The sequence below is a fragment of the Canis lupus genome, chromosome 1 (genome assembly GCF_011100685.1).
Source record: "Canis lupus familiaris isolate Mischka breed German Shepherd chromosome 1, alternate assembly UU_Cfam_GSD_1.0, whole genome shotgun sequence".
Taxonomy (NCBI): Eukaryota; Metazoa; Chordata; class Mammalia; order Carnivora; family Canidae; genus Canis; species Canis lupus.
Window position 1 is genome coordinate 55715322 of NC_049222.1, and position 21729 is coordinate 55737050.

At 48.7% G+C, this 21729-nt stretch overlaps 1 long non-coding RNA gene across 1 annotated transcript; it reads right to left on the reverse strand.

Moving 5' to 3' along the window:
• Nucleotides 1-13381: 13381 nt before the first annotated feature.
• On the reverse strand, nt 13382-21109 carry LOC111090695. Its single transcript, XR_005353097.1, has 3 exons — nt 21050-21109; nt 20580-20762; nt 13382-13619 (listed from the first exon to the last, which is right to left on the reverse strand). It is a non-coding gene; the product is annotated as an uncharacterized LOC111090695 (long non-coding RNA).
• Between the last annotated feature and the right edge of the window lie 620 nt (nt 21110-21729).

A 21729-nucleotide genomic window follows, 5' to 3' on the forward strand; every position in this document is an offset into this window, starting at 1 on the left:
GGCGGTCTCACGGGGGCGAGCGGGTGGTCTGGCCTGAAGCTCTGTGTGCTGCCAGGGGAACCGTCCCCTTCCTGGGGGCTGAGCTCATGGCTCTGTGGAGCCTCTGCCCTCCTCTCCACCACTGGGGCTCCCATCTGCTACCTCTTCCTCAGCCCCAGGCCCCTAAAAGGAGGTGTCCACGTGCTCACCCTTTAGTATCTGTGAATGTGGCCTCATTTGGTAAAAGGGTCTTTGCAGTTGGATTTAAGGATCTCAGGATGAAATCCCCCAGGATTGAGGGTGGGCTCTAAACCCAAGAGCTGGTGGCCTAAAGCAGAAAGGAGGGAAAGATCTGAGGCCCAGACACCCCAGGAAGGAGGCCGTGGAGGCAGAGGCAGAGGTAGGAGCCAGGCGACCCCCAGCCTGGTCAGGGAGGGGCACAAGAGACAGCCAGGCTCCTCCCCCAGAGCCTTCGGAGGCAGCGGGCCTGGTGACACCTTGATTTCAGATCTGGCCTCCCGAGCCCCAAGGGGCACGTTCCCCTGGTCGCAAGCCACCGGTCTGTGCTGATGTCCCTGGCAGCCCCAGGAGACCGCTCAGGACCCCAGGACGCGGACAGCAGCTCCTCCGTCTCACCGCCAACACGGCATCCGTTCTCCCCGCCACAGCCTCGCCTCCCTCGCTATCACGCGTGTGCTTGCACAGGTGTGTGTGCATCTACACACACGTACACACACGCAGTTTGTTAGCCCTGCGGGGTCTGTGCCGGCAAACCTCCACGGTCCTCGTGGATCCCCTGGAACCACGCCTGTGGTCTTGAGTCGCCTTCTCCTCCCAGTTTTCTGGCACAGGCACAGGCCCTGCGCCATCCGTGGGCTGTGGGGGACGTGGGTTCGAGCTCCCTACGGCTGTTCTTGACACTGGCTCCCTGAACTGAGATGCGGGAGGCAGCACCCGCCAGGAGGAAGGGAGCACCTTCCCAGGAGGAGGGAAGGCCCCTTGTCGCCTTCACCGGGCTCTCACCTCAGTTCTGAACACAGCACCTGTTGGACATTAGTGACCATGAAAATTCCCATTTTAACATCGTGTTGCTCATTAAATAGGGAAAAACCGGTTCCTCGTCACAAAATGGATGCTCATGCGAACAAGAGGGGGTTGGTATAAGCAGACAAAATCCCAGGACGTGGCTTAGAGCAGAGGCAAGGCCCATTCCCCCCACCCCCAGGCTGCCACCTCTTACCTGCAACCACAATGGCCAGTAGATGCCCCCAAAGAGCTAACGTGGCAGCCAAAGCCACAGGAAGACTGAAGTCCAAAGGTCATGGGGGGGGGGCAGGTAATCAGGCAGGAGGGCATGAAGGAGACCCGAACCCCCCACCCCAAGGAGAACAGTCTGCATGCGTGTGGCGTTCCAAAGCTGAAGTGACCGAGTTCAAATCCTTCCTCGCCATGAAAATAGTTGTTCTTGAGGGTTCTTGGGAACGTCAGCAGAGCTGAGGCCCATGTTTTAGAGCCCAGAAGGGAGGGGGGCTACAGTACAAGGGAGAGAACGAGGTTTTGGGGGTTCCAGGAGCAAGCATGGCTGCGTCACTGAATCTGTAGGAAGGTAGCTGGAGCGGATGCAATCTTTCAGAACAGGGGCTATGCAGTCATGGGAGTGTAGATGCTTCCTGTCTGCATTTTAATTCAGAGGTTGAGCTATAATAAATGGAGCTAGCATTAAATGAAAGCCTTTCATCCAATACGTTCTCAAAACAGGCCTGGAAGACGATGAGCAGATCGTGGTCAGCTCCACCCATGCGTCCTCAGCACAGACCCCGGGACAGCGGTCAGAACCCCCGCCCGGCCCGGGCTCCACCAGCACCCCGCCCGCCCACTGACCTCGAAGCCATGATGTGGTTGGAAAAGGAGGTCAAGCAAAGAGGGAGTTTGAAGACAGGGTGTCAAGCTGCATTAACTCACCCCAGAGGATTCAGGGACTACAGTCTGGAAGCTCATTTGAAAGAGAAATTATGTGGTGCTATGACTTGAGTAAAAAGGAACGCTTCCCTTGTAGCGATGAAGGTCCTCCTGGCACAGGCTGTGTCACCCAGCCCATGGCACCGAGAAATCAGGCAGGTCCTGGCCAGCCCCCTGGCTTCCCGGAGCCTCCAGGGTGAGCTGTGGGGAGGCAGGGAGGAAGGCTGTGGGCAGCTGAGTTCTGGGTCAGGACCTTGAGGCTCCTTGCTCTCCATGCCCTCCCCCTGGGGCCCCAGCAGCTTCCCGGCTCTCTTGGGCCAGGGTTGACTGGGGCTCCGTGTCTCCGAACCTCAGCATTGTCACCGGGAAGAACGGTAATGACAGGTTCCCACTTCACGGCGTGCGCACTTGGAAGGTGAGATAGTCCTGGTGGGGAATTCAGCTCATCAGCCACGAAACGAGAGATCTCTGTGTGCTGTGAGTGTGCTCGGTGGGGCTGCGGCCACGGGGACACAACCCCCACACCAGGGGCCTGAGTACAGGAGCGGTTCTCCTCATCCTCCGCAGGAGGGGAGGGGAGGCCGAGGCACAGGTGGGGTCTCCGGAGGCCTCACTTGCTTGCACGTAGACCCGTCCTCCCGGTCTTCGTGTTCTCTTCCCTCTATGGATGTCTCTATCCAAATTTCCCCTTTTAATGAGTCATCTTGGATCAGGGCCACCCAAGGACCTCATTTTAGCTTGGTTACTCATACGAAGACCTTATTTCCAGGCAGGGTCACCTCCTGAGGTCCGGGGTGGGGGGACCCCGGTAGAACTTCCACATGGGAACTTGGAGGGACATAAGTCAACTCGCAACAGAACGAATGTGCCCGGCAATGCCCTTGGTGACATGTCTCCTTTGGAAGAACTGGAAGTCACTGCCTGGCTGTGCAGTCATGGCTCTCAATCTAGGCTGCTGTTAGAATAGTTCAGGGTAACTTTTAAAAACATCCTGAAGCACAGACCACACCCAGATCCCCAAGTCAGAAGCCTCGGGAGTGGGGTCCGGGCCTGGGCAGGTGTGACCACTCCCTTGCCCCTCCCAGCAGGAGGGCTCAGGGCGGGGTGGGTGGGTCTGGCAGGGCAGCTTTCCTCCTGACAACCTCTACCCAATCAGTTTAGAGCCACAGGATTCTTGAGCAGGTTTTAGGATGAGTCAGAACGTCAGAGTCAAGCTAGAAAATCATCTCCATAATGAACAGAAGGATGGCACTCAGCAGCAGACCCGGAAGAGATGCTCATCCCAGGGCCCACCGCGGGGAGGGGCCTGGACCCTGGATGCTTGCCCCAGGGACTGGCCCCCCCTGGTCCTGCCAGAAAAGCTTCAGCATCCTCTATGGGAGCCGCTTGCCTGCACCGTGCGTGGAGATCCAGCGCTTCTGGATCAAGGTGGCCAGGGCCCTTGGCAAGATCCCTGTGGAGTTGTACCAGCCTTTGTGGCCAGAGCGAGGCCACCTCAGGAGGGGACAGGGAAAAGCAGGACCCGGAGCTCTGAAAGCCCAGGTGGTGGGATATGTTTTAGTGAACCCACCTTGATGTTTAGTGAGCCTTTCTGCAAGCTTCAGTGAGGTCCAAGGAACACAGAGAGGTCTACTCGCCCGCCCGTGGACCAGGGCTTCATAGGGAAGCACCACACCCTTGGGTCCTGTGGGGTGGCCGCAGCAGGGTCAGTGAGAGATCCCTGCTTGGAGGTGAAACTGGAGCACAGAGTGGGGATGGAGGGGGTGGGGGGTGCTTGGTCTTTCCGCCTCTGCAGGACCTCCCCTCCCCTTCTCCTCTTCCGCCTCCCCCCTCCTCGTCATTCATCACCCCAACTCACAGAGAACTCCCAGTAGACCCGCCCTGTTCTCTCCCCATGGATAAGGAATGGATGGGCTAGACCAGACCCTTGTCCTCCTGGAGCTTGTATTCCTTCAGAGCAGATGTCCAATAAGTAGGTTAATGAGTCCGTGCACATCAGCTTCAGATGGTGAGAAACACCAGGAAGAAAAGCAGAGCTGGGTCAGTGGGCAGAGAGATGGCAGGTGGGCCATGGAGGGCTCCTTTTCATCTAGGTGCCCGAGGAGACCCGAAGACGAAGGTGACACAGCTGAAGCCTATCGCTTAGACTTCACCTGCTCCTCATCATGAGTGCTGGTGTTTCCTTAGCCTCGCAGTTTCCACCGCCGAGATCATGCCCACGGTGACCCCAGGTGGAGTAAGGCAGGTGCCCTGACCTCTGTTCTCCAGATGAGAAGTCCCCACGGACCAGAAAGGGAGGTGCTGGGCTCACTCACACCTGGCAGTCTCCTCCCTATTCCCCACCTGTCCCTCATCCTCTCCCTAACCTGACATCATCCGTGTCCATCTCCCCTTACCCAGTAGAGTGGAGGAAGGAGAGAGCCTCCTCCTGCTGGCCACCCCCCTCCCCTGCAGACACCTTGGTGGGTACAGAGCCACCCACGTCCTCTTTAGTCTTTCCTGGGCACCGTGCGTGGGACTCCTCAAATATGGAGCTGGCCACCTTCTCACTTGCTGCTCATACTGGCATCCATCGGGTTTTTTTTTTTTTCTTTTGTTTTTTATTTTTTTGAATGGGACTCAAGTTCTTATCACGAATTAGTTTTTCCTGATTCATGACAAAATCATCAAAACCACATCCCTGGTTCCTACTTGACTCTCCTGCCCTCTTGGATTTTATTCCTTCCACCTATTCACTTCCCTATTTTCAGTTAATATAATGAAAACCCTATACTCCCACCTCTCCTCCACCCAACACTGTCCATACTGCTGGCCCCATCTGTGCCCCCACCCTGCCCCGCCTGCAGGCAGCCCTGCCCTGGTTCTCCTGCTTCTTCCGCTGGCCCTGGCATTGTTTTAGGCCTTAGCAGGTGAGTGGTGTGCGTGTGCCCACATAAGCCTAAGGAGGAGTATTTTATTTAGATTTTGTTGCTTTTGCACTTTTTGTATTAAAGATATTCTTTGAGGCAGCAGTCATGAAAGTTAAGGCTCTGCACTGCAGCATCTGGGAAACGGAGCCCTTTAGAAATGCAAATGTTTGAATCCCCCCCACCCCAGACCTCCGGAATCAGAATCTGTGATTTGCATTTCTCTGATTACTGAGGATGCCAACAACCTCTTAATTTTCTTATTGGGTGTTTGTGTTCCCTCCTCTCTGAAATGCCTGGCAGATTTTTTGCCCCTTTTTGTTACGGGGTTGTTTATCATCTTCTTATTGATTTTTAGCTATTTATATATTCTTGACACTGATTCTTTCAGGTTAAATGTGCTGAGAATATTTTCTCCTGTTTATGGTCTGTTTTCTCTATATTGTCTTTATGATGAGCAGAATTTCTAATTTTAGTAGAATCAAGTATTATTTTTTTGTGGTTAACACTTAGGATTCTTACTTAAGAATTCCTTTCTTTCCACAAGGACAGAGAGAAATACACCTATATTTTCTACTAGAGGTTTTAAAGTGTTTTCTTTTGACAGGTAAGTCCTAAAGCCTTTTGGAATTGCCTTGGATGCAGCCTGAAGTAGGGATCCCTAGTTTTTCCAAGTGAACAGTTGCTTTTTCTGGATTTAGGAGGTGGATTACTCTTCTTCCCTCTGCAATGCTGTGACTGCTCTGTCATAAATCAAGGTCCTGTGGGTGTGGGCTTGTTTCCGGGCTGTCTGCTCTAATCCATTGACCAATTTCTATATTCTTATATCATCAGCAGCTGTCTTTTTTTTTCTTTTTTTCTTTTTTAAGTTTTATTTATTCATGAGAGAGAGAGAGAGAGAGAGAGAGAGGCAGAGTTGGATGGAGAAGCAGGCTCCCCACGGAGCAGGGAGTGTGATGCAAGACTCAATTCCAGGACCAGGATCATGACCTGAGCCAAAGGCAGATACTTAACCAACTGAGCCACCCAGGTGGCTTTATCTTTCATTTTTTTAATTATTTAAATTCAATTTATTTAACATATAGTGTATTATTGGTTTCAGAGGTAGAGTTCAGTGATTCATCAGTCTTAAATCACACCCAGTGCTCATTCCATCACGTGCCCTCCCATTGCCTATCCCCCAGTTTCCACGTCCCCCCACTCTCCTCCCCTCCAGCAACCCTCAGTTTGTTTCCTATGATTAGGAATCTTATGATTTGTCTCCCTGTCTGATTTTGTCTTGTTTTATTTTTCCCTCCCCTCCCCCATGAGCCTCTGTTTTGTTTCTTAAGTTCTGCATATGAGTGAGATGATATGATAATTGTCTTTCTCTGACTGACTTATTTCACTCCACATAATACCCTCCAATTCCATCCACGTCATTGCAAATGGCAAGATTCCAATTTTTCTGATGGCTGAGTAATATTCCATTGTTTATATGTAGAGCACATCTTCTTTATCCATTCATCTGTCGATGGACAGCTGGGCTCTTTCCATTGTGGACATGGCTGCTGTAAACATTGGGGTGCAGCTGCCCCTTTGGGACACTATGTTTATATCCTAATAGCTCATAATAAATGTTGATATCTTGTTCTCAAGTTCCCTCTCCCTGCATGTGTTGACCATTCCTGGGCCTTTAATGTTTCATTTTGTTTTGTTTTGCTTTAGAATCAGCTTGTAAAGCTCCATGACAAACTCTGTGGCGGGGAGGGAGGGGGTTGATTTGGCTCACATTAAATTGATAAATCAAATTTGGGAGAATTACCACTTCTGGCACTATGCCCGACACTGCCTACAGAAACCAAGGATTCCTGATGGAGAACCTCATTGTCCAGGCATTACTCACATTACTTCCTGTATTCCTTGCTAAGTCTCTCCCACCCCACAACCAAGAACCCAGCTTTTCCCTCCAGCAGGAGGCTCCTTCTGAGAGCTGGGACCCAGGGATTTCTCTGTTCTAACATGTAGGACCTGGAAAAACAAGCGCTCTTCCACATTAGCTATCACAATATTATGTCAATAGTTTCCTGATTCACTGTGAGGTATTTTTAGGAAGGCAATTGGTTTCCTCTTATTTTAAAACATTTCCCCAAAATTACTATAATTCTTAAAATTTTCTACTATTTTCTGAAACCAAAGCAAAGAGGAGCTCATTCCAAGCATTCTTCTCCCAACTCCCCCCCCCCAAGTTAAAATGGGGGGGGGGGGCTGCCACCTGCTGACATTTTATCCTTAACTCAATCCATGGCATTTCCCCAGATCATCCTCGCTGTAGATTCTGAATGTTTTTGAAGCGAGAATCTGGTCCACAAACAACCAGTCCCTTTTTAAAAGTGTTCTCTCTACATGATACACACTGTACCAGATCAGAGGATCTGGAGCAAACAGTTTATTTTTATTTTTTTTTAAAGATTTATTTATTTATTTATTTATTTATTTACTTACTTACTTATTTATTTATGATAGACAGAGAGAGAGAGAGGCAGAGATACAGGAGGAGGGAGAAGCAGGCTCCATGCAGGGAGCCCAACCTAAGACTCGATCCAGGGTCTCCAGGATCATGCCCTGGGCTGAAGGCAGGAGCTAAACCGCTGAGCCACCCAGAGATCCTCAAGGAGCACACAGTTTAATGGGTCAATTTTGAGGCAGTAAAGATGCGTTAAGAGTGGCCCATATTTTTTCTTTCTGTTTGTACCGGTCAAAATTATCCCACCTGCTGTTTTTGTGTCATTGGTTTGGTTTCCAGAACACATCCACTTTTTTTTTTTCTTCATATCCACTTTTTGATCACAATATAAGTGATCTAGTCAGGATTATCTGAAATTACAAATGTTAAAACAGTCAAATTCTAAGGCTTCACAGGTTATGTATCGAAGTGGAACTCAGCAAGAGTCTCTGTTCCTGGGATCATTCAGTGAGACAGGATTGAAGCGCCAATGCCACTCAGCCTTTTTCAACTTAAAATAAATTATTTGGGGTGGGGCAGGGACACTTGTGGATTAAAGACAAATCACTGAGATTCTTAATACCCAAGTCTTGTCTTAAGGCCCAGGACCAAGTCATGGTGACTCACCTAATAAATTGAAAAAAAATCCCAGACTTGAATCCTTAGTAAATTTATTTATACCAGAGTGATGGCTGCTGAAAAGTCCTCTCAAACACTGCACAGATTGCTGATTGTGAAGCAATAAGAATTCTTTAAAAACACTCTAATACTAAACTAAAAATAATTCCATCTCCTAGAGATTTATGATTTCAAAACTTTACCATAATCTCAAAAATGTGACTCCATCTGGTACACATTCGCTGTGGGCATAAGTCAGGCCCGGCTCTAGGCTCTGAGGATGAACGTGGCTAAGGCCCTGCCTTCAAGCTACACAGCCTAATGCCTTGGGGCCCTTTTACTGACATTGATCATCACTGCATAATAATTTAAAATATCCCTGCTCTTTCTTTCTGATGATTGGATTCTGCATCAACTAAAGTATTGATTAGCTATAAGTCTTGATTTATGGAGAATATGGCTCATCTGTTGTCCCTAGGTTATTTATCTAAAAGATAAGGGCAATCAGCCTGACCTTTGGAGAGTTGATAGGGGAAAGAATGCAAGGCACTTCCCAATGTCTTAAAAAATGATGTGTGCCCCACGCTTCTGTGGGGATAGACTATCCATCCTTTATCAGCTGCAGTCATGAATCAGCCAGCAAACTCATCCCTCCCTTTCCTGAGGTGATGGATACTGGGAACAGAGAAATCTAGATGAAAAACCAGGGAGTAACGCAGGAAAGATAGTGCTGAGTGAGGGAATAAAAAAGATGGATTGGTGAAATGTCTAAGGAAATGCCACATTTGTCTACTATTTGGTAGTAAGGAGCTTATATTCTCCTTCAAAAGCTGCAGAATGTGGGCATAAACTCTATGAGGCGGGGAGGCTGGCACAGTCACGGGCGTGAAGCCTCACTGGTTAAGCAGGGATCACTCTGGGATGGTCTCAATGTTTAACCCAAAGAAAACAACAGGTTGTACTGCATTTGTGGAGATGCTCATCACAGCTCTTCTGGATTTTGAATATTTTCTTTGTTTTCAGACCAATTCTGGAGCACACACCTTGAGTGTTTGGTTTGGACGCTGTACTCACAAAACATTTTCTGTGATTAGTTGCACCACAGTAGTATTTTATGATGGAAACGAGAAGTCCAACACTAGTATGAGTCCATTTTGAGAGAGCAAAAGGAACGAACACTGAAGATCGCGGCACACATAAATTAGAAAGCGACCACTAAGTACAGATTTAAAACAAGAGTATTTGCCCTTCAAAAGAATCCTTTACAGGTTCCTACTGAAAGGCACCTCTTTGCACTGAAAATATTATTCAATTTAGAAAAATAAAAAAAAGAGAGAGAGAGAGAAGCTTTAGTCTGTGAACTGTCTATAAGGAGGAAGGCCGAGCACATGGGAAGGGCTTCTACTTTGTGTTGAATTACTGGAATTCTGGGTGGGTTTTTCAGAATGACAAAATTGACAGCAACCACCACTAAAACATATGAAATAGAGATTGCTGCTTACCATGGAAATGTTTCGGTAAGAAATTCACTTCCATAAAAGGAAGTGAAGACACAGAAGTATTATAACCAGGGACACACGTTCCTGAAAAATATTATTTTGGGGAGAGAATGAGTCTGCTGAAATCCAGCCTATGAAAAAAGACAGATGAATCCATTTTAGGAAGTATCCCAGGAATGGTAATTTTTACTTTACAGCTGGTTTACTCCATCCCAGTCCCCAGAGAAGCTATTGGTAACCATGGGGCCCGCGCCACGACCACCGGTGTGTCCTGCTCTCTGCTAGAGGGTTGTTCAGGCTCACATGTGATCCGATCTCCTCCTTAAAACCAGCCGGGTGGAAGCATGACAGCTGATTTCATTAGAGTCACACAAACATCTAATGGAGTAGCTGATGGAGAAATGCTGGTTTAACTCCTCCGTTGGACAAAGGGCCGTAAAATCTCCAGGACTTTGTTGTTGTTTTGTTGTTGTTTTTAAATCTTAAATACAATTCCTTCTTGACATAGATCATGCGACCCATAATGGGTTTGACTGTTGTTTGTCTAAGGCTTCACTGCTGAGTTTGGCGAGTGATCATGAAGCTATCACTTGTTTTGATAAGACCCATCTCCCTCCAAAGGAAATGAAATACATTTCCTGAACTCCGAGGACCAGAAGCTGCCCTTGTCTGCCACCTTTGATGACCTCGCCGAGGACGGACAGACGGAGAGGGATGACGCTGACCCAATGGCCTCGAAACAATCACACGGTACAAATCCCTGTCCTCGAGCAAATCGGTAATAACAGGGAGCTGGAGCGCTTGTCTGTCAAAACGCTCATTTTTATTCCATTTCTTTATGCAATCCCCCCCCCCCCCGTGAGTTCAGAAATAAAAACACCAGAGTATTACTCGCTGCATTTGGAGGCTGAGGAAGACAGCACTGCTCTGAGTGTGGACGGGCCACAGAGGAGCAACGTTAGATGTGTTTACGTAGCCTCTTCCCCCAGCTTGTTTGAGGGTTCCCTTAAAAGGGTTAAACAAACAGTGGTGTGCAGAAGGAGAGAGCTGACATCAAGAGCAGCGCTGGCCCCAGAGGGGAAGTAAAACAGAAACAGAGCCTGAACTCTGGTCTCCGGGGTGGAAGGTTAGGGCATAACTGCCTCCCCCTGGGACTTGTAAGCGGTGCTGGGAGAGATGGGGAGCAGGGGCTGCAACGCGCAGACACGCCAGGCCAGCGGGAACTTCAGGAACGCAGGCTTCTGGAGGAATTGCTGTAATAAATACCTTTGATTATGAAATGCAATTTCCCCAGGAGCTCCGAGAACTACCGCATATTTCGTTTCTATTCATCCTCATGATGGATTTGGGAATTTATTAGAGGCAGGTGTTTTCGGCCTCCAATTGTTCCTTTATTGAAAAATCAAAGCCCTCAACAATACAGTGAATCACCTTATATAAAAACCAACCCCCCCTCCCAGTTTTGTCTGTTTTTTTTTTTTTTTTTTTTTTGAGCTAGTCTATGCCTGAATTTTTTCCCTTTAGAATAAGCGTGGAACGAGAGGTAGGGTTGCTGGATCTAGTAAAGAAAAAATACAGGAGGCCCAGTCAAATGTGAGTTTCAGATAAGCAACAAATACATTGTATGGTATAAATATGTGCTTTGCAATGTTTGGTGCATATTGAAATTTTAAAATACATATTCATTGTCCAGCTGAGATTCACACTTAGCTGGGTGTCCTGTACTCTATCTGGAAACCCTGTCCAGAGAGTTTAGTTTCAGCCAAGAAAAAGGCTGGATGTTCTCTTGTCATATTGCCAAGAAATGACTCTTTGAAGCCTCGTTCCGTTCATTAACTCCCTCCCACAAACCTCTGTCTTCAAAGCTCCGAGCCCTGCCCTGGAACCCTGGCTTTTCCCTTGTCAGTCATTTGATGGAAGGCCGTCTCTGGGACCCTGACCCCTTGGGCCTGGTGTAGATGTGTGCGTGTCACAGAGTAGTTGCCACTTCACAGGACTCCCCGCGGGCCGTCTCTCTTTCTTTTCTAGGCTCCCTGGACATGATCCGGAGCCTGTGTCCAGGACCAGCTGATGAAGCATGGATTATCTCAACCTAAGCCAGCCCAGCCAATGTCCTCCCACCAAACACTCTGAGCTTCCTGGCACAAGGGAGTCTCTCTCTTCTGGTCAGGAAGCTGTTAATTGTTATTTTAAGACTTTAAATGAAAACGCTATTATGAATTTGGGGATTTTAAGCAAAATAAAATACAGTGTTTGCCTCTAGTTTATAGTAAATGTGTGTGGAATAAGTGAATGAGTCAAAGTAAGAGAGAGCACAATTCTCTGGACCAGAAAGTGGTACCACCACCATTATCCAACAAACCCTTTTAAAAATGTAAACTGGGGATCCCTGAGTGGCTCGGCGGTTTAGCGCCTGCCTTTGGCCCAGGGCGCTATCCTGGAGTCCCAGGATCGGGTCCCGTGTTGGACTCCTGGCGTGGAGCCTGCTTCTCCCTCCTTCTATGTCTCTGCCTCTCTCTCTCTCTCTGTGTCTATCATAAACAAATAAATAAATCTTTAAAGATTTATTTATTTATTTATTCGTGATAAATGATAAATGATAAATAAATCTCTCTCTCGAGGCAGAGACACAGGAGGAGGGAGAAGCACCAAATAAATAAATAAAATGTAAACTGCCTTCTGGATATTAAAATGTGGCCCCAGCAGGAGAAGAAAAATGGGCTCTGTTTTTTGGCATCTTTTCCTTTTTTCACCTGATGACCACTTTTCTCTGCTTACCGCTATGATGCTGGGAAGGCAGGCCCGCATCCTGGATTAGGCTACACTTTTGTTCAAGTCGGCAGAGCTGAGAGTGGTACATCCTCCCTAATAGATGCCTGATGTTTACTGAAAGTGTGGACACGTGTGTTGGAAGGAAGGTGTCCATCAGGGCCTCCACCGAGTAGCCATCAGCTTGCCTGCCACCTTACCTGCCACCAAAACCCCAGTGTCCTGAGAAAAGTCACATACGTGAAGGAAGGCTACAGTCTGGCCACACAACGTTGGCTCGAAAATCAAGTGTTTCCCTTTCTTAGCACTGTTGTAACAAAGTACCATGAAGTGTATCTCCCTCAGTACTGGTTCCAGAGGCCAGAAGTTTGAAACCTCTGGCATGGGCAGAACCTCTGAGGTCCAGGGGGGCCTGGGCGGCTCAGTCCATCCAGCATCTGGCTCTTGATTTCAGCTCAGTTGTTGAAAGCCATTGGAATAGAACAGGAAGTCCAGAAATAGATCCAGTAAAAGAAGAAAGAGCAATGTACATCCAGACAAATGGCCAATGTCCTTAACATAGAAAGAACACTTATAAACCAATAAACCAACAAGTAATCTAATGGGAAAATGGACAAAGAACATGAACAGATAATTTACCAAAAAGAAAATATCACTGGTTCTCAACTATATAAAGTCACACTCAAGCTGATGCAAAACTAAACTACAGGGAGGTAGTGTTTTCAAGTATCAAGTAGGCAAAGATCAAGAAGCTTAATAACTACTGCTGGGCAGGCTTTGGCGATCTTATACATCACTGGCAGGAATGTATATTGATATCACTTACATGAAGGGATATTTGACAATATCTATCAAATGTAAAATGTAAAAGGACATACTTTTAACCCAATTCCACTTCTAAAATAGTATGTTACAGCATAAATGCTCCAACTTTCTGGTTTCAGGACACTTTACACATTAACAATTACTGAGGATCCCAAAACTCCTGATATTTACCATATTAGAAATTAAAACTGAAATTTGAAAGGTATCTATTATAAAATAACAATAATCCCATTGCATGATAACATAAATAGCACATATTCTATTAAAAATTATGTTTTCAAAAAAAAATAGTGAAAGAACACATTGTTTTATATTTTTGCAAATTTCTTTAATGTCTGGTCTGAGGGAAGATACCCGGGCCCCCAAAGCTGAGTCTGCATTCGGCCTGACATGTTGCTTTGGTTGAAGAATGTGCAGGAAATCTGGCCACAGTCCAGAATGAAGATGGACAAGGGAGTCCCTTGCCAGTCCCCTGGAAGGGTCTCAGAGCTGCAGGGACCATGCTTGGAGAAGCCGTGCATCACCGATGTTCACAAATGTGTGAAAGGAATCACATCAGCTTATTCACTGAGGTGTTGTCTGTAACAGTAAAGCATGGCAACAAAGAGATCCTCAGGAGGGGCTGAAAAAATACGTGGAAGTGGAATTCTATGCAACCATTAAATTGAACAACGTGTCATATATGCTGAGATGGGCCAACTCCAAAGTATCAGGCATCGTCATGCAAGGTGCATTGTTGAGTGCAAAGTCACAAATAAGCTGCCGGGGAGTGTATGTAGTCTTTATTAATCATAAACATATACATCAACTATGTCTGGAGGGAAATTCGTGGAAGCTTTCCTGATGCTGCTTCCCAGGAAGGGCCTAGGGCACTGGTGCAAGGAGGGGGTCGTAGACTCACTTTTCATGGCACTCTTCATGCCTTCGGAATTTTGTATCATGTGTGACTGTCTGGAGACATTAATAAATTAATGCGAACTCAAAATTTAACCTATTTTGCAAGGTGATTCTGAGAACAGAGTGAAGGAATGCATAGAAAAATGGTTGGCCCATTGTAGATCTTCAATAAGTGATCGCTGTTTTAATAATAACCACACTATGTCAAATAATAACTCCAGCTTCCAGACTGTGCAACTCTGGTCACCCCCATGAGCACGGCAATCTCGACGATGCCTCCTCAATGTTACTGCTGTCCCAGATCTGGTCAGAGCAGCACAGTACAAGAAATAGCCTCCTGGGCCCATTAAACCTTTTTTTTTTTAGTGTGAAATATTTCACATAAATAATTCCTGAAAGGGTATCCCTCTTCTCCCCATGGGTCTGATTAATCCCCACGAGAGAGAACCTTTCCCAAATCCAAGTGGTTTGCTTGCCCTTGGCTGGGACCAGGATGGCGGGTGGACTGTGGGTGCTGTATTTGCTCCTACATTTTGGGTATGTTCTACTTTTCTCCAAGGATTTATGTCCATCGAGGTGTTTTAAAGCACCTCTCTCATGTCTGCTCCCTACATGTGCATTTAGAACCCAGCCCGTAGATAAATGTTATTTCCGATGCATAGTTCACGATCTCGGGGAACATAGATATTTCTTCCTCTGCATTGTTACACATTCGCAACCTAAATTTAAGATGCCCTCTATTTAGGAAAAATGTCCCATCCACCAAAATCTCAAAATTACCTTGATCTCCGTTTCAAACAGCCAAATAACAATGAGCACCTGGCAGCCACTAAGTCAGCTGGGATGCCAGATGGTCATGGTCCACACTTTTTCCCAGTCTCTCCTGAGTCAATGTGGCCATTGCCCCAACTCCCTCCTCCCAGAGTTCTGGAGGAGGGGAGACGTATTTGATGTATTCTTAGAGTCTGAAACCACTGTCACTGGCCTGTTGAGTCAGGTCCTGTGGGGCCTTGGGCTTGTGTGATGCTGGCTGGCCTCTGCTGTGGTCTTAGCTAGAGAGCATGTGCTCCTTCATTCTTTTTTTTTTTTAAGATATCTTTTTTTTTTTTTTTTTTTTTTTTTTTTTTAATATTAACAAACACAACTGAGAAAGGCCAGGCTGGGAAAATTTAAGCAAATTGCTCAAGGCCCTGCTATAGCTTGCTAGATTGTAGAGTTGATGGAAGCCTTTTGAATCTAAATCTTCTCTAGCTAAGTACACAAGTTGTTCCAGAAGATTCACTTGTGAAGTGTTTTTATCATCAATCCTGGAAATTTTTTTTATAAACTTATTTTTTATTGGTGTTCAATTTGCCAACATATAGAATAACACCCAGTGTTCATCCCATCAAGTGCCCCCCTCAGTGCCCATCACCCAGTCACCCCCAACCCCCGCCAACCTCCTTCATTCTTAAATCTATTGAATTTTCCTGTATCGGTGCCAGGCAGGTAGATGATGGTAAGACATGACCCAAAGGCAAAGTCAGAAACCATTCAGATTTCTGATTTATGGTTTCCCTTTGAACGCAGCTCTCCTGGCTGGAAAAACAGACAAACAAATAAACTTAGTGCAATAGTGTTTTCGACCTCAGCTTGTCCTGGGCTAACCATACAAATCACAAACTTTCCTTTAATGTTATTTTGAATGTAAAAATAAGTACTGTTACTAAAACCACACAAAACCAAAGATATTTCTAGAAGAAAAGTTGTCTTGATTTTGAAAGACATATACGGTTTGCTTCCAATGCTTGCCTTCTCCCCCAACACTGAGGTCAGCCTCCCACACACGGCTGTCCTCCGACTCTGCCTCACCTGTGCCTCAGGTCGGGGTGAGCCCGTGGACCGTGCTCGCTGCAGCAGACCCCTGTCACCCGGTGCAGACTCTTTGGAGGACAGAGTGCAATGAGGTAGGTTGGAGAGCTCTGTGTAGCCACTGTGGGGATTGGCAGGTGAATGTCAACAGTGAGGTGCTTTTCTCTGGCCCAGGGAGTGGAGGGTGATAATCGCCTAGAATTCCCAGGAATGGCTGGTCACTAAGTGCGGGGGAAAAGTATTTGGAACTCAGAGGAAGTGGTGTGAGCAGCCATCAGAAGTACTGCCTCTGTAAACATCAGTCAATAACCCTACACGACTCTGCTCATGTGGTTCTGAAGCTGCAAACCCTGAAAATTGGATATGAGATAATCCATCATTGATCAAAAGTAGATTTATCTCTATTTCTGGGAATGTATCTATTGCTGGAGCAGGGTGGCAGGTAGCCAGGTTTGAGGGGTCACCCAAAGAAAAGCTTTGGGGACGTGGGCAAACTGTCTCCACAAACTCCTCTCCCTGGACAGCTCGCGCTTTCTTGGTGCGGGTGGTGACCCCTTGGACCCGAGGCCCAGGCCAGGTGCTGAGGGCAGCGGCTCCCTTCACAGGCTCTCGCTGGCTGGCCACAACCCCTCCATCCTCCATGTGATGCCCAGAGCCTCATGAGGTCCTCGTAGAAGATAAACACACTGCCCTCGGCCAGGAGGTCAGAGCAAGCACACAGTGGAGGAGTGGGTGATGGGAACTCCTGGATGCATTGTCTCTCATTGGTCTTTACTGGGAGGCCAACAGTTTCGTTACCAGTCGGCAGAGACTTCTGCACCTGCTTCTGCAGATTTGCACATCTTCCCGAAGGGGCCACTTGACCTTCTGTAATCTTCTGTGCAGCTGGACTTCCTGCTCCTAAACTGGCTGTGTAACGTGACGTAAGTCTCCCTGCAGTGCAGCCCATTACTGTTTGCTGGGAATCCCCTGCTTTCCTAACTGGACACAATGGTCTGAGGCTCTGGTTTTCCTGGACTTTCAAGGTTAAAACCACAGGGATAACGTTTACGAGCCGGGTGCCAGGTGGAGCTGAATGGGGACTCTGGTGCGGCTCTGGAGCATGGCCGCGGGACCCTTCCCTCAGGACCCTGTCTGTGTGAGCCCCTGATTTGGGTGGGGGCCAGGCACCTCCACACAGAAAGGCCTGTCAGATTCCAGGGCACAGAGTCATAACCGGCGGCCTGGGGTGGGAAATAGGGGATCCTCATGGTGGCCCTATTTCAGGGGAAGAACCAGACACAGCAGCAGAGGTAGCTCTGCTCAGCCTGGTCCTGTGCCTGACCACCTGGATGCCTCCCAGGGCCAGGTGGGAGTGCTGTGCCGCTGCGGAGAACCCTCAGACCCCACCCTGCTGAGTGCAGACAGGGGAGTGGCCCCCTTCTCCTATATAGGGGCACCAGCAGCCTGGGGCCAGGGCCAGGGCCAGGGCCAGGGCCAGGTGGTGTCCAGAAGCTCCAGAAGCCACCTGGTCCAGGGCCACCTGTCTGGAGGAACTGGAGCCCAAGTGGCAAGGTTTTTGTTCAGCTGGTCCTGGTCTGGAACATGACCGTGTCTGATGGGGGTGCACATGGTGATCTGGGGGATCCTGGAGCATTTGGGAGAGAGAAGGGAACAGCTGGGCTGCTCGGCCAGGCAAGTGCGGCTCACAGCAGAGGGGCCTTCTCAGCACCTCCGCCAGCCCTCTGGGGATTGTGCATCTGTGACCCCCAGCCTCCCCCCTCGGGCCTCTGCCCAGTGCTGGCTCTCCTCCCTCGGAGCCCCCCACCCCCGCAGCACAGGGCGCCTTGGGTTGATGAGATTGATCCCAAAGCCTATGGCTGGCCTGAGAGGAGAGCCTACTCCCTCCTGGCTGTCCCCTGGGCCTCCTGGGCCTCCAGAAGCCACTAGCTGACCTCCCACCTGCATTCCCCATCCCGGTGCTTGGCTTTCCGATGCTCTGGTAGCAGCCCCCACGCCGTCACAAACTGGTTCCAGCTGGGCATTGCACCAACTCCGGGTGGAGCCGCTAACCCAGCCTGTTGCCCAGATGCCCTACAATGGGTCTCGAGGGCTTGTACCTTTGCCGCCTGGCGCTGCCCAGCACCTGCCCTTGCTCACAGCCTCTAGAGACCTCCACCTTCCAGTATCCCCACCCTGACCTCCTCCTGCCAGTGGCCACTTTGGGGCAACTGAGAGATTGGTTCTCCACCTGGCATCAAGTGGCACTCCTCTGCACTTTGGGGCGTGTTGTCCAAAGCCCAGTCCACCTGTCCAGCCTGCTGGGGCACCCAGGACAGTTCACTTCCAGGATCCTTGGCCACCCGGCAGTGCCCAGTGGGCTCCATGTGCTGTGGGGGCCTTGGAAGCTTGCATGGCCTGCTCCATCTACTTCTGGCTGAGTCTTGTGTGTCTCCCTGTGGGTGTTCCTTGCCTCGTTCGGCCCCATGGCACCTGGCCTTGTCCCAGCCCTGTTGGAAAGCACTGAGCCCTCTTGGTTTACAGCATCCTGGTTTATGGGATGAGTCCCAGTCTGGATTCAAATTCTTCCAAGAGGGAGCATTGCCGGTGCAGGCTGAACCGGTGATCCCCTCGCAGGATCACCTCGAGTAGAGTTCCTTGCCAGGCCACCTGGTGCCCAGCCTCCATCACTTTGCTCCGTCCCTGCACCGTCCCTGTCCCCCTCCACGCTGGCACCTCCCTCTTCTCCGTGTTGTAGGCCGCTCCTGCCTTCAGGGCTTTGCAGTTGCTGTCCACTCCTGGAGCATCCTGCCCAGGATCTTCTTGTGCTCTGCTCCTTGATGCTCAGGTCTTGCTCACAGCTCACCACCCCTAAGAAGCCCTCCCCGGCCCACCTGGGAAAGCAGCGCCCCTGGTCCCTCGCATGGGATCCAGCACAGCACACTCTTATGTTGGTGTACTTCCATCAGTAAGCAAAAGTGGTTCGTTCATTTATTTATTTACTTACTTATGGGGCTCTCCTTCCATTAGGATTACAGTTTCCAAGGGAACAGGAGGCTCACCTGTCTTTCCCCCCGAGGGGCCCAGAGCCCGGCACACAGTGGGTACTTGGTCGGTGTTCGGGACGACAAGGAGAGGTAATGCCAGCAGGTCCACCCCTTCTGGAAGCAGGCAGGGCTCAGGAAAGAGCGTCATCCTGCTCGCAGAGAGCGCCCCAAAGTACATCCATGGCGAGGAGGATTTCCTACACTGTAACCCACCACGTTCAATCCAGAGCACACGAGCAGCGTCTGCACAGAAAACACTCCGAAGGCACTGTCTCTTCTGAGTTCTCCATTAGCAGAGCCACTAGACACCGTGTTCTTTGCTTATATCCACTGACTTCTCTCCAGTGCTGCTCTGGGGGCTCACACGCCATGGATTTTCCAGCCATTACCCCATCCACTGGGCAAGGGAGCCTTGGAGGCTATCACCCCAAGGTACAGAGGAGGAAGTGTGGCTTCAGGGAACTTTCTCCTCATCCATGCTCATATTAGCAGGAGAATTGTTACCAAATTCAGATCATTTCAAGTCCCTGCTATATAGAGACTCTCTAGCAAAATTCATAATCGATGCCCATGATCTTTCAGTTTAGGATGTCTTAGAGCCACCAAACTTCATGCATCCAAAATCCAGAGAAATCATGTGCCTCAGATTGAGACAGCAAATATTGACCGTGCTGTTTGGATTGTTCTGAGTCTAGTTACCACTATTTACTAATTCTGCTATACTTTCCCTTAATTTTTCCAAATTTCTAGCAAACAGAGCTACCTTTGTTATATTTATATGTCTTCATATAATATTGGTAAATAGATCTTTATTTTTTTAAGATTCATTTATTTATTTGAGAGAGATTGAGAATGTAAGCAGAGGGGAAGGGCAGGGAGAGAGATAATCTCAAGCAGACTCCGCTCTAAGCGTAGAGCCCAACGTAAGACTCGGTCTCACGACCCTGAGATCATGACCTGAGCTGAAACCAAGAGTCAGATGCTCAGCAGACTGAGCCACCCAGGTGCCCCATCAAATAGACCTTTAAATAAAATTTTTACTCACTTGTGTTTTGTCAAAGACTTGTCAGAAACGTTAGAATAAAAAGAGAGAGAAATGTAACAAATACTTTATATTTTACATTCGCCTATTTTCTGCCAATAATCAATAGAAAACCTATGGCATGCTGCTGGTAATTGTCCTGTGTGCCAGGCACCCTGACATATGCTACCCAGACTGTGTCATGTAGTCCTCACAATGATCCTGTGAAATAGACATTAGCTCCATCACATTTTAATCCAAATATAAGCCAGGGCCCCACATGGCTCAGGCTTGCTCGGCTTCACATACAAAGAAATACAGTTTAGCAGCCAAAAATAGTCAGAGGGTTGCCAGCTCTCCCAGCACCTTTCTGGAACCAATAGAGAGACTTGGTGTCCCCTGTATCCGTGCCCTGGGACAGCGGTGAAAGCACCAGAACTGTGTGGTCTTAATGTTCAGAAGGCTAGGTGTCCAAAATGGGGGTGCTGGCAGGACCAGCGTCCCTTCTAGGTCCCCAGGGGAGGCCCCTTCCTTGCGTCTTCCAGCCTTCCTCCGTACCCCTGGTGTATTACACCTGCCAGTTCCTGCGGCCTGGGTCTCCCTCCTCTCCCTGCAAGGACATCAGTCCTATGGGACCCAAGGCCCACCTTTGTCCAGTATGAGCTCAGCTTAATGTCAACAATTGTATCCACGGTGACTCCATTTCCATTAAGTTCACATTCTGAGGTTCCTGGAAGGACATACCTTTGGGGAACATCCCAGGACGGCCTCTGTCTTGTATTGTGTTGTCCTATGACCCACTGCTCCTCTGATGGCACATGCTTTCCGGAGCCCTGACTCTCACGCTGACGCTCTGTCCTCCTCCTTTGTCAGGTGGCTTTCTGTCACTGACATGGCTGTGGCCTGCCTTCCTTCTTCCACTGGTCACTGGAGTGGGGGAGGAGGTGAGACCATCTGTAGACGAACCTGTCTTGGAGGCTGGGGAAGCGGGGAGGGGTGGGGCCGTGTGTGGAGCTGAGCCGGTGGTGGCCACAGCTGGTTGGCGCTGAGTCCTATGGCCGGTACCCCCTTCTGTACCCACCACTTATAACGAGGCTGCCCTCTTGTCCCCTCTGCCATTCTTGGGGTCCATCGATTCCTGCTTTCTACTCCACCAGGAAAGGAAGCTGTGGATGAGCGTGGGGAGGGGGTCCCCTGGGGTGTGAGCACAGTACCTGGTCTCCTGCATCCTTGGGGCTCCAGCAGCACTGCCCGGGCTCTGGCATCTCCTCACACTCGCAGAGTCAGACTTCCAGTCCACGCATAGTCGGGACTTTCTTCTCATCACCTTCAACACCTGTAGCAATAGTGATTGTAAAATTAGTGCTTAGAATCCATACAATTAAAAAAAACACATTTCAAATGCAAAATCTATAAACATTATAAAAATCAGAAATGTGTATTTATGAAAGTAAAATATTGAACACATATTATCATTTTACAACGGCCTAAGATTTTTGTAAATAGTATTTGAACATGTGCTGAACACACCATGAAAATGAGCAATAAATTATTAACGGAAAAGGAAAATGAAATCTGGTATCTGGTGGTGTATTTCTGAACAATGGGACCTGACGTCAGAGGGCATCTGTGGTGCCGGTGCTGCAGCAAATACGTGGTGTGACTCGTCCCCCACTGTGGCAAGCTCCCCCAACGTGCTCCAGAGCACACAAAGGAGGGGTGACTTACCTTCATCTCCCAGTTGTTACCAGCATGGAAGGAGATTCTGGGGCACAACCACTGTCATGTGAACACGCTACTCTCCCAGAAATATCTTGAATTGGAGTGAGAATTATTCTTGTCCTGGAAGCTTGGCTTTGATCGCTATCAGTTTCTTCTTCTCTTGAGGATTTTG